Raw genomic sequence first — 13,375 nt, 5'->3', positions numbered from 1 at the left:
TCCTCCCGTGTAACCTGATGTGAGGCTTCAGCAAGAAACATGAGCTCATTTTTCTTAATTAAAAAAAAAATGGAGGTGTAATTTCTACCTCCTGATATTCGCCCCTTTTCTTCACACACGTTCTTATGGGTTGCTGCAAATGTGGAAAGCTGTGTAGCTACCATGCCTAAGGCACAAAGACCTCAAGACTCTGGACCCATTTGTAATCTGACTGGGGTAGCTCCTATGGTGGTGCATATCTGTAATCCTGGTGGTATTCAGGGGGCTGAGGCAGGAGGATGGAGAGTTCAAAACCAGTCTGGGATACACATCAAGGCCCTGTCTAAAGCAACAGGAGGTAGAAATCCAGGCTATGCTGGGCCACATGAAGGTTCAAGGCCGGCCTGGGAAGTCTACTGAGATCCTGCCTCAAAAGGAAAAGTGAAAAAAAAAAAAAAAAAGGAGGGCTGGGGATGGAGCTCAGTCAGAGTACTTGTTGAGTCAGACAGACAAACAGACAGACAGAGACAGAGAGATATAGAGACAGACACACACAGAGACAGAAATAGAGACAGACAGAGACACAGAGACAGACAGACACAGACAGACAGAGACACACAGAGGCAGAGACAGACACAGAAAGACAGATAGGTAGAGAGACAGAGAGAAACACACAAAGAGAGACAGAGAGAGGGAGAAGGAGAGAAAGAGAGAGAGGAGGAGGAGGGGGAGGGGGAGGAGGAGGAGGAGGAGGGGGAGGGGGAGGAGGAGGAAGAGGAGGAGGGGGAGGAGGAGGAAGAGGAGGAGGAAGAGGAGGGGGAGGAAGAGGAGGAGGAGGGGAGGGGGAGGAGGAGGAGGAGGAAGAAGAGGGGGAGGAGGAGGAAGAGGAGGGGGAGGGGGAGGGGGAGGGGGAGGAGGAGGAGGAGAGGAAAGGAGAGAGAATCCTTTATGATTTTTCCCTTGTCTAAGATGTCAAAATGGTCATAGCACTCAGGGGTAGAGTGCTTGTCCAGCATTCAGGAGACCCTGGGTCCCATCTCCAGTATGGAGGTGAAGGGCACACTGCCACAAGTGACACCCAATGGTCTGAGTCTGTCCACTCTCTCTTAGCAACACTGCTGTGAAGTCAGCCCCGTCTTGTTCTCAGGTGAGTAGTATTTACAATATGGTTAGTTTTTTGTCAACTCGACGCAAGCTAGAGTCATCTGGGAGGAGGAGCCTTCAGTTGAGGAAATGCCTTCATTGGCCTGTGGGGCGGTTTCTTAATTAGTGATAGACAGGGAGGGCCCAGGCCTCTGGATGGAGCCATCCCTGGGCTGGTGGTCCTGGGGTCTATAAGAAAGCAGGCTGAGCAAGCCATGGGGAGCCAGCTGTGAGCAGCTTCCTGTCCTGACTTCCCTCAGTGATGGTCTGAGTTGTGAGATGAAGGAGGTCCTCTCCTCCCCAGGTTGCTTTAGGTCACAATGTTGGGTTTTTTTTTTGTTTGTTTGTTTGTTTGTTTGTTTTCTGAGACAAGGTTTCTCTGTGTAGCCCTGGCTGTCCTGGAATTTGCTTTGTAGACCAGGCTGGCCTTATTAAAACAATAAAAAGCAAGCTAGGGTGACTATGGGTGCCATGGAGCGTCTTACTTCAGCCTTTGAAGAGAGGACAGATCAATTGCTTCTCATTCGCAGCCCTAGTGTCCAGGGCAGGCTTCATGTCCCTCTAAGTGAGGCTGGGTGTCATGTTCCTGTCAGCTAAGCACATGGTCCTGCATCCAGCGTGGTGAGCCACACTTACGGGTTGTTTCCCATCATCCACTGAGACGCTCAGCTTCTTCTTCTTCTTTTTTTTTTTTAAAGATCAACTTATTTATTTTATTTATATGAGTACACTGTAGCTGTCTTCAGACACACCAGAAGAGGGCATCAGATCCCATTACAGATGGTTGTGAGCCACCATGTGGTTGCTGGGATTTGAACTCGGGACCTCGGGAAGAGCAGTCGGGTGCTCTTAACCGCTGAGCCATCTCTCCAGCCCGACACTCAGCTTCTTGTCTTGTTTTGTTTATTTTTTTTTAATGTTTTGCTTTCTCTTTTGTAAAGATTTATTTATTTATTTATTGTATATAAGTACGCTGCAGCTGTCTTCAGGCACACCAGAAGAGGGCATCGGATCTCTTTACAGATGGTTGTGAGCCACCATGTGGTCGCTGGGATTTGAACTCAGGACCTCTGGAAGAGCAGTTGGTGCTCTTAACCGCTGAGCCATCTCTCCAGCCCCACAGAGTTTTATGTATTCTAGGCTGGCCTTAGTATAGCTGAGGATGACCTTAGACACTTTTACTATTATTTATTACTATTATTATTATTATTATTATTAATTTGATCATTTGCTTTTTGAGATAGGGTTTCTCTGTGTAGCTTGGGCTATCCTGTCCTGGAATTCACTCTAGGGACCAGGCTGTCCTTGAACTCAGAAATCTGCCTGCCTCTGCTTCCCAAGTGCTAGGATTAAAGGCATGTGCCACCACCATCCAGCTTAAACATCTATTTATTTACTGTGGGGCAACTCCTAGTGCATTCATGGACATCAAAGGTTACCTTGCGCTGGCTCTTTAACTTTACCATGTAGCTTTGAGGATGGGGTAGGAATTGGATTTAGGTCGTCGGGCTTGGTGGCGAGTGCTATTACCAGACAGGCCATCTCATTCTCCTTCCCTCCCTCCCCAACTGAGGATCTCAGAGCTCCCCCTGGGGTCCCAGGTGCTGGATACTTGGGTCGATCGATGCTGGAGTCCAAGCTCAAGTCCTTATGCAGCCACAGAAAGCAATTGTCTGAGTGAACAATTTCCCTAGCCTCAGCTCCCCCCACCCCACTCTCCCATTTTGAATTCTAGAATCAGGGAACACTTTATTCCACAAAACAGAATAAATGTTCCAATAGTCAGAACAAAGGAGGGTGGCTGAACAGAAGAGAGAAGCGTGAAGAAAGCCAGAGCAGAAACAGGGATGGGAGGGGCTGTGAGCCTTGAAAGCAGGAGGACCTGAGTTTGGATCCTCAGATCCTGAAGAAAAAAACTGGGAGTGGCAGAACCCAGGAGGGAGCACCGTTATCTCAGGGCCGGGTGTGTGTGTGTAAAGACAGGGTTCACTAGACAGCCAGCCTGGACAGATGGATGAGCTTCTGGGTCAGTGAGAGAGACCCTATCTCAAAACATAAGGTGGAGAGTGACTGAGGACCCCCAAACATGGACCTCCGTCCTCCATATGTACACACACGAAAGCGTGCACACACACATACAAACACACATGTGCGCACATGCACGCACACACGTGCACACTCACACGCACACATGCACATATGCACACAAGTGCACACATACACACAAAACACATATGGACACATACACACATGCATGCACACTCACAAACACACACTGGAGCACACGCATGCACACATGCACACCCACACACATGCACACATGCTCATGCACACATGCATATGCACATATGCACACACAAGTGCATGCGCGCGCGCGCGCGCGCACACACACACACACACACACACACACACACACACACAGAGGAAGAGTTATTCCCCAGTTCCTCCCCCTGTACAGCAGGGACCGGGAAAGCGATATAGGAAGATGCCTGATGAGCGAACATCCTGCTGTTGCAGCTCTTTTGTGTGAGGATTAAAGCAGAGAAATCTCTCTCATAATTTCCCATGGAAACCTGCCTGTTTGGAAACTTGGGTTGTTAGTGCCAATCCCCGTTTCTGGGAAGGCCTGACAAACAGCTTAATTTTAGCTCCAGGACGTGAAGCTTTAGCTTCACTGACTCCATTTTGATTTTTAGCCGGGTTTCACAGCCACAGCTTCCTGGAATATTTACTGGCATGTTATTCTAGCCCACATTATTCCCCCTCAACCCCCCCGCCCCCTGCCATGTCCTGTAATAACCACTTGCTCCCCGACTGAGTCCCAGCCAGCAGTATCAGTACAGATTTACCAGCTCAAGAATGTTGGACAGGGGCTGGAGAGATGGCTCAGACTGACTGCTCTTCCAGAGGTCCTGAGTTCAAATCCCAGCTCACAACCATCTGTAATGAGATCTGATGCCCTCTTCTGGTGTGTCTGGAGACAGCTACAGTGTATTTATATACAACAAAGAAATAAATTTTTTAAAAAAATGTTGGACAGGGGCTGGGGCTGTAGCCTAGCAGGTAAAATGCTTGCCTGGCATGTACAAAGTCACAGGTTCAAGCCCCAGCACTGCTCAAACCCGATGCTGGGACATATGTCATGTCAGTCCTTTGGAGGATCAGAAGTTCAAGGTTATCCTTGACTGCATATTGAATCAAGGACAAACAAAACAAGTTATAGGGGCTGTCGAGATGGTTCAGCAGTTAGGAGTGCTGGCTGACATGGCCCTAACCAACCATGTGTAACTCCAGCCTCGGGGGATTAGACACACTCTTCTGGGCCCTCTAAGCATTGGCATGCAGGTGCTGCACAGACAGACATGCAGATAAACACTCATACACATAAAATAAAGATAAATCTTTTATATAAAGCCTACAATGTATACCTTTCTTTAAAAGATTTATCCATTTATTATATATAAGTACACTGTAGCTGTCTTCACCAGAAGAGGGCATTAGATCTCTTTACAGATGGTTGTGAACCACCATGTGGTCGCTGGGAATTGAACTCAGGACCTCTGGAAGAGCAGTCGGGTGCTCTTAACCACTGAGCCATCTCTCCAGCCCCAATGTATGCCTTTTTGAGTCCTCTAAAAAGTGTTGTTTTTAATTGTCTCCCTATGGCCTGGAACTTATGGTCCTCCTGCCTCAGCTTCTCAAGTGCCAGGATGGCAGGTCGGTGTGAGCCACATTGCTAGTTGATTCTACTTTTTGACAATAAAGAACAAGGCTTCTTTCTAGGTGGGCAGTGGTGGCACACACCTTCAGACACATCAGAGTCAGGTGGATCGCTGTGAGTTCTGAGTTCTGAGGCAGTCAGGCAGATAACTGAATTCGAGAACAGCCTAGTCTAGAGAGGAGGTTTGGGTGAATGCACGCCTTTATCTCTGCTATTGTAAGTACCTTGGATAGACTGTTAAAGTCCTAAAATGATTGTATATTTAGCTTTTAAGAAGAGACCGCCACCGCCTCTCCCACATGCTCCGGCCCCTCCCACATGCTTCGGCCCCTCCCACATGCTCCGGCCCCTCCCACATGCTCCGGCCCCTCCCACATGCTGCTGGAAGGGAGGTGAAGACCTGTCATCTCTGAGGAGCCCTTGATGGTTTGGAAATGTGGTTTGAAATTCCCATGGCCTCGCTCGCCATTACGGGGGCGTGCTTGATCATCCTGTGGTGTCCACTGCATACATTCACAAGTTCACCAACCGGGGCAAGGAAAAAGAGTTGCTTGAGTTCTGACCATTGATCTTTGACGGAACTCGATGACCTTCCTCTGGAGTCAATCGCTACTATGTGTCTAGGGGCCTGGAGAACATTGACTAAGGAGACATTTTCCTGGCTGATGAATAAAATTACTCAGCTATGGTCATCTGTTCCTGCTAGAGGGTTACCCAGAAATTTATAAAATCCATTTTTTATAAGAAATGAATAGATACCATCTTTGTTACTGACACACTCTCTATGTATCCCAGGAGGTCCTGGAATTCACTCTGTCTCCACTTCCCAAGTGCTGGCATTAAAGGCACACACCACCACATCCGAGCTAATGACTTGGCTTTGCCTTGGTCCCCTCCCCATAGCCCTACCATCCAGAATCTCTGCATTCTTTCTACTACAGTTAACCATCTTTTTAAAACAAATCTATTTATTTTTTTAAAGATTTATTCATTTATTATATATAAGTACACTGTAGCTGTCTTCAGATACACCAGAAGAGGACATCGGATCTCTTTACAGATGGTTGTGAGCCACCATGTGGTTGCTGGGAATTGAACTCAGGACCTCTGGAAGAGCAGTTGGTGCTCTTAACCGCTGAGCCATCTCTCCAGCCCAAAAAATCTATTTATTATATACACAGTGTTCTGCATATATATCAGCAGGTCAGAAGAGGGCATCAGATCCCATTACAGATGGTTGTGAGCCACCATGTGGTTGCTGGGAATTGAACTCAGGACCTCTGGAAGAGCAGTCAGTGCTCTTAACCCCTGAGCCATCCCTCCAGCCCACAGTTGACCATCTTTAATTGGGAAATTTAAAATCTCAACTGTTCCTGAATTTGGAATATGTCAGATTCCAAAATTTCAGATCAGAGATGTTCATTAAGTGAAACTTATGAAAAAGCAAAAAACAAACAAACAAATCTGTAAGTCAAAAAAAATTCTCAATGTAGGAACTAAGTCCAGAATCTTTTGGGTGAGGGACATTCAGCCTTTATCACTGTTTTTTTCTTCTATTCTGCTCTTCTACCTCTTTTTTAAATAGATTTATTCATTTATTATATATAAGTACACTGTAGCTGACTTCAGATACACCAGAAGAGGGCATCAGATCTCATTACAGATGGTTGTGAGCCACCATGTGGTTGCTGGGAATTGAACTCAGGACCTCTGGAAGAGCAGCCAGTGCTCTTAACCCCTGAGCCATCGCTCCAGCCCTTCTACCTCTTTTTTAATTCCTTATTTATTTTGTCATGCTAAATCTCCAACCCAGAGCCTTGCCTGTGTGGAAGGAAACCTGCAGCCACTGAGACACAATCCTAGGTAGTATTTAAATTATTTTGGTCTGGGCTGGAGAGATGGCTCAGGGGTTAAGAACACTGACTGCCCTTCCAGAGGTCCTGAGTTAAATTCCCAGCAACCACATGGTGGCTCACAACCATCTGTAATGGGATCTGATGCCCTCTTCTGGTGTGTCTGAAGACAGCAACAGTGTGCTCACATACATAAAATACATAAATCTTTAAAAAAATCATTTTGCTCTCTGTGTAGTGATGCCTCCTGGGGGCGTGTTCCTGGGGGCCGCAGTTGACATTAGGTATCTTTCTGGATCATTCTCCATCTTGCTGATTGATACAAGGTCTTCCAGACTCAGGAATCTGCCTGATCATTGCCACCCTCCTAACACTTGGTGTTACAAATACATACCACTGTACCTAGCTTTGTATGTGTGGGCATGGATCCGAAGTCAGGTCCTTGTGTTTATGTGGAAATCCCTTTTCTGACTGAGCTACCTCCCCAGCCCACTTTTGCAAATGTTTATTGAGTACCTACTTTGTGCCCTACACTGTTATAGATGCCAAAGATACATCAGCTCTCAGAGCCACTCCAAATGTGTCCCTGGGCTCAGAGACCTGCTGCAGGAGGTCAGATAAGGTTAAGGATTCTGGGGGAAAGTCACTGCACTGCTGTGAGGGTTCCTGGAAGGGGGAGGCACTTGAAAAAAAATCACATACAAACAGATTTTAAGGACCCAAGAGAACTGAGCCTAGCAGAAGAGTGGTCTGGGTAGAGGCACAGCATGTGCAAAGGTCCTGTGGCAGCAAGGGAAGGAAGAACATCAAGTTGGTGTGTGGGATTCAAACAGGAAGGGGTGAGGGCTGGGTCAGGCCACAGACTATCCAGACCTGTTCTATGGCTCACTCATGAGGAACTATAGGATCAAGGGACTCTCTCGAGGACCTGGGATTCATTTTTTTTTGTTTTTGTTTGTTTGTTTGTTTGTTTCCTTTCTTTTAGAGATAGGGTCTTGCTCCTTGGTCCTGGCTGGCCTCAAAGTAGCTGCAATCCTCCTGCCTCTGCCTCCTGAGTGCTGGCGTTCCAGCTGCACTCTATGACACCGGGCATTCTGGTTTGCCTGTACACAGAGAGCCACCTCAGCCTGAGATGGCACATGGCTGAAGGTCAGGCACCCACTCTTAAGCCACCAGCTTGTTTTCAACTGTGGAAGGCTCTGCCTCTAGCCGCACACAGTCATTCCCTTCCCTGGGCTCAGAACTCCCCTCTTTTGACTGGGACAATGTGTCTGGTTGGTTTGGACTCCTCGGGCCGTGTCTGTGAACTGGGCCCTTCTGCTTGTCTCTGTCCCCTGCTAGAGTGGGGGAAGAGGGACGTCGGTTTGAGTTGTGTGCTGAGTGACAGCAGGGACAGTTTCCCAGCTGTCCTTGCCCTTGGCCACAAACCCACACGCTCTGGAAATATCCACTGCCCCCTCCCTCGGCCTTACGGTCCAGTGACTTCCCTTCCTACTTCTTCATTCCAAGGCATGGGTGGGGGAGGCCATCACAGACCTGTTTCCTGGGCAGGGAGCCTGGGGAATGGGGTAGTATGCCAATCCTTCATACACTTTCTACCGTGGCTGCCTGTCCCCCATGGCATCTCGCCCAGAATTACGCCCGGCCATCACAAACTGGGCTTTGTGTCTAGAGACAAAGACCTCACTCTCATCCCTGTCCCACCTGTGCCTGACCCCTGTCAGTCCTACCCCAGCCATGGCCTCAGATAGTCGTTTCCCTAGGATGGGAGACTGATCCCTGGCAGGGCTCGGTGGAGAAGGAGATATACAGGGCAGGACTAAGTTGCTGAGGGTCAGGATGCCATTCTAGGCACCTTGGGGACAGAGAAGTAACAACCGATGGAACACAGTCACAGGAACGCCGGGCTCTGGCTCCTGGTGACTTCTACACATCAAGTGTGTTTTGAGTTTCCGTGCCAAGGGTGTGGGAGGCGGTGGCATGAATCAGACATTGTCCCTGACATTTAGGTGTTAAGACTGGTGGGTAAATCACCACAAAACAAGCCATCAGGAAACCAAGGTCATGAATGCGGCCATGGAGGGAGGACTGTGAGGGAGGACTCCACAGTCCTCCCTGACTTCTCACCTCTCTGCCTGGCCTTCCCAGGTTCTGGGTGCCAAGTGGCAAGAGTTAGAAGGCAAAAAAAAAATGTGTTTTAAAAACTGAAGGAAGGGGCTAGAGAGATGGCTCAGGGGTTAAGAACACTGCTCTTCCAGAGGTTAAGAGCAACTGACTACTCTTCCAGAGGTCCTGAGTTCAAATCCCAGCAACCACATGGTGGCTCACAACTACCTGTAATGGGATCCAGTGCACTCTTCTGGTGTGTCTGAAGACAGCTACAGTGTACTCACATACATGAGATAGATAGATAGATAGATAGATAGATAGATAGATAGATAGATAGATAGATAGATAGATAGATAGATGAAACCAAACAAGAACAAAAAGACTGAAGGAAGTATGAACTGATTTCTGGATTTTTGTTTTTCTTTTTCAAACAGAGCCTCAAGATGTAGCCCAGACTGGCCTCAAACCTATAGTCTTCCTTTAAATAAAAATAGAAAGTGCGGGGTTGGAGATTTAGCTCAGTGGTAGAGCGCTTGCCTACCTAGCAAGCGCAAGGCCCTGGGTTTGGTCCCCAGCTCTGAAAAAAAGAAAAAAGAAAAAAATTAGAAAGTGCGTACAGGCATGGGTTGTCTGCTTATATCCTACCACTCCCCCCCCTTTTTTTTGAGATAGGCTCATTTACTGAGCTCCAAGCTCTCTGAGTCAGTTAGACTGACTGACCATCGAGTCCTGAGGATTCACCTGCTTCTCCCCAACCCCAACACCTCCTCCCAGCACAGGGTTCCAGGCAAGCTCTAACTGTCAGCTTTATACACTAGTGCTTTCACAGCATGAGCTATGCCTGCTGGGCCAGCTCCAATCTCCGAGACTCCTTTGTGACGGTTGTATATGGTTCCATTGGCTTGGCAGCTGAACTGTCTTTCCCTCCGGCCTCTGCAAGCTTTGGTGAGTAGCTGAAGAGGTGGCTAGAAAGGCTCTCTGAGTGAGCAGGAATTGGTATTTGGGATAGGGGAAAGCCTTGTTTGCTAGTTTTGTTCTCACAGGGTTATAGCCCAGGTTGGCCTGAAAGTTACAAAGCTATAAGGTTATCCTTGAACACAGCCTCCAGGAGATGGAGTATAGACACACACACACACACACACACACACACACACACACACACACACAAAGCTTGGGAAACACCTGAAAGGTGAATTCAGCAGTCCTAACCCCAGTGATGGGTTAGTGGAGGGACTGAGCATCATAAAGAGCCAGAGTCTCCACACTGGGATCCCAGCACTCAGCCGGTGGAGGCAAGAGGATTGTGAGTTCAAGGCCAGCCTGGGCCCCATAGTGAGACTGTCTCAAAACCGAACCCAAGTCCGTTGTATCGGTTTCCGGTTTTCATACAGTAAGTAGAGTTCGAGGTTTGGAGGGTGGGGTTCCTAAGCACAGGGCTTCAAAGGTGGCTCAATCGATTCTCATTGACCAGAAAAGCCCTCTGTGGTGCAGCTCTGCCCACCTGGACCCCATAGTGACGTTAGGGTAGGGATGCTCTGCTCAGAGTCTGTGAGTTCCCTTGGGCCCTGGCAGAGCATGTCTCACACACACACACACACACACACACACACACACGGGAGGGAGGGAGGGAGGGAGGGAGGGAGGGAGGGAGGGAGGGAGGGAGGGAGGGAGGGAGGGAGGGAGGGAGTGCTGGTGTCAGCCAGATCTGGGCAAAGAGCCTACAAGGGTGGGTAGAACTCTGATCTTGGGATCTCTCTGCTTGGATTAAAAGAACAACAACAACAAAAAAAATCCAGATTGCCCCAGATCCGCAGTCCAGAAGGGAACTTCCTCCGGCTAGCCGGAATGTGACACTCCCTCCATCCCTGGAATTTGGGGCTGGGGCTGGCACTCTACCTGGCCACATCCTCAGGACCCAGTCTCAGTGTTAAGTCAAGTGGGCGGGCTTTCAAGGCTCCAGAGTGAGCTGAGATTCTTCGTGATGACCATGGCACTGGATGGGCACTTGCTGTATACCAGGCGTGCTGAAGGCTTTGGGATTCCTCATGATGTCCATGACACTTAGTGGGCACTTGCTGTATACCAGGTGTGCTAAACGTCTCTGATATCTCCTCCGTGTCCTCATTCATTGAAATGGGTGCTATTAGCAGCTTCAACTCACACAGGAAGAAACAGAGGCATGGAGAGGGTAACTTGCCTGCCCGAGAGAACCCAGTGCTGGGATTCACTATGAAGACCCCTTCCCTAGACCTTTCAGCTAGAACTTTCCTCACCTAAGGCTTTATTTATTTAGAAGTGTAGCTCAGGCTGGCCTTGAACTTACCAAATAGCCAAGATGAACTTGAGTTTCTAGTCCTCCTGCCTCTGTCTTCCTTCCAAGTGCTGGTTTTATAGTTGCGTGCCAGCATAGTACTAGAAATGGAACACAGGGCTATGCACAAGTGAGGCAAGCACGTTACCATCGGGCAGCAGCCCCAGACCCTAAATTTTTGTTATTTTTTTTAGAAAGGGGTCTGCCTCTGTAGCCCAGGATAGCCCAAACTTCACAATCCTTCCGGCTCAGCCTCTGTCCTCCCATTATAGGTGTGCACCATCACACCTCAGCTTCACCTAAATGTCTACATGATGTCTGCTGTCTGCCGTCTGCTGTCTTCAGCCATAGACGCTAGACAATGCAGAGATCTAGCAAGGACTGTTGCCTTTTGCTTTAAGAAGATGGAGAGGGTATTTCATGAGCAACTACTGTGTACTTAGAACAACGGGGACATCTGGCCTCATACTAACCATGTTAAGGGGACATGATTGGGTATCGTGTGAAACTGATGGCCGCCAGGGCCTCTTCTTTCAGTCTTGGCTGGTGGCTCCCAGCAAGTCATACCCTCTCTGGCTGTCTTTTCCCTTTTGGGCCCTTGATAGGGGTTGTCTGAGGAGGAGGAGGAGGAGGCCTCCTGCCTATTTTCACCAAAAGTTTCTTAGAACAACAGGAAGTAGTCAGGAAGGGTCATGTAGAAAATTTAGAGACCGCGACCCCTGTGCCAGACGACCTGGTGTCAAGTGGGAGGGAGGTGACAGAGCTGGTTCCCTGGTGGCCTAGCTGGGCCTGACAGATCCCACTGTGGATCTAGAGTTGGGAAAATTAGAAGTGGGACTTCCTGTTTAATATGGAGTAACAATGGCTATATGACCGTTTGGCCAGTATGTTGTGGAAGCTGAGGACTCTATTATGGTCCCCGAGGATCTGGATGACCTGTCTGGGATCTCTATAACCCTAGGGGCAAAATATCCAGGCAGAGGTGTCTTCCCAGGTGTGTGTGTGTGTGTGTGTGTGTGTGTGTGTGTGTCCGCGCGCGCACGAGCACAGGAAAGCCACAGAACAACTCTTCCTTCTCCCTAGGGAACTGTGGAATGACAACTGCAGATGGTGGTAGGCGGGGTGGGTGGGAGAGGCTGCTGCATTTTGGGGCTCAAACCTGGGTCACCCCTGGGTTGGCCTTTTGCGGTCTTCCCAGAAACCCACTGGGATAGAATTCCAGGGCACCAGCTCACTTCCATCTGGACTGGGTGCTGGCTTGGAAGAGGGGCGAGGGTGGGGGGTGGGGCGGGGATTCAGACCACTAGGTGGCTCCTGCTCTAGGGGCCCGGCAGGTGCTCCCAGGGCAAGGCAGGTGCTCCAGAGGCCCAGCAGGTGCTCCCAGTCTTGCCAGTCTGGGCAGTGGCAGGTGACCTCATTCTGCACTCCTATGGGTGCCCGGCCCTAAGTCGTCCTTGCCAGCCTCTCTGAGTACTGCGGTTAGTTAAACCACAGACACCGAGGAGGAAGGTGCCAGCGTCTACCCTGGGACAAGCCTTCTGTTCACATGATCCCATTTGAAACTCGCAAACGCACAAAGCATCTTGGGAAGGGAGCAAAAGGGAAGAAGAGCTCTGTGTGAGGTGGAAGGGCGTCCTGAAAGTCTTGCCAGGAGATGTGACATTTAAGACACACCTTGAAGAGGAAGAAGAACAACAAAAATATCGAATCCTCTGTGGTTGGTTAGGTGTCTGCCACTGTTCTGAGACCCGTGTGGGAGTATCTCATTTAATTCTCTCTAAACCCTGTGAATGAGACACGTGTCGCGCTCACTGAACAGTTGAGAAAACTAAACGGAGGCACAGAGGTTAAGTGACTGACTCATTGAAGACCAGGCATTAGTAAATCTACCAAATGGCAGAGTCAGAACTCAAACCCAGGGAGGAGCCTTCTGGCAAGTGACCCCCACCTCTCAGAACCCCAGTTTTTGTTGCGCGCGTGTCTGTGTTTGGTTGGTTTTTCGTTTTGTTTGTTGTTTGGTTTTTAAATCCATAGGTGGAGGGCATGCATGACATAGAGTTGCTGAGGGCTCGAAACTGAGATAATCCCCATGAAAGGCTCAAGCGGTGCCTGGCACACGGTTAAGTGTTCGAGGATTGCAGATGGTTCTTATCGTGTAGCCCCGGCGGTGTTATCTCCGCGCCTCCCCTCCCCCTGCGGCCGCGGCTTCCTCCCCCGCAGTGGCAGCCGGTGACGTGGGAGCCTCCGCTGGCACACTCC

At 49.2% G+C, this 13,375-nt stretch overlaps 1 pseudogene; it reads left to right on the top strand.

The window, feature by feature from the left end:
- The first annotated feature begins 5,277 nt into the window (after positions 1 to 5,277).
- Ndufa1-ps2 (NADH:ubiquinone oxidoreductase subunit A1, pseudogene 2) lies at positions 5,278 to 5,489 on the top strand (annotated as a pseudogene).
- Positions 5,490 to 13,375: the final 7,886 nt, after the last annotated feature.

This window comes from Rattus norvegicus, chromosome 12 (assembly GCF_021556685.1).
Source record: "Rattus norvegicus strain SHRSP/BbbUtx chromosome 12, alternate assembly SHRSP_T2T, whole genome shotgun sequence".
In the NCBI taxonomy this organism is placed as follows: Eukaryota; Metazoa; Chordata; class Mammalia; order Rodentia; family Muridae; genus Rattus; species Rattus norvegicus.
The sequence above is the reverse complement of the archived record's forward strand: the minus strand, read 5'-3'. Positions and strand labels throughout refer to the sequence as shown.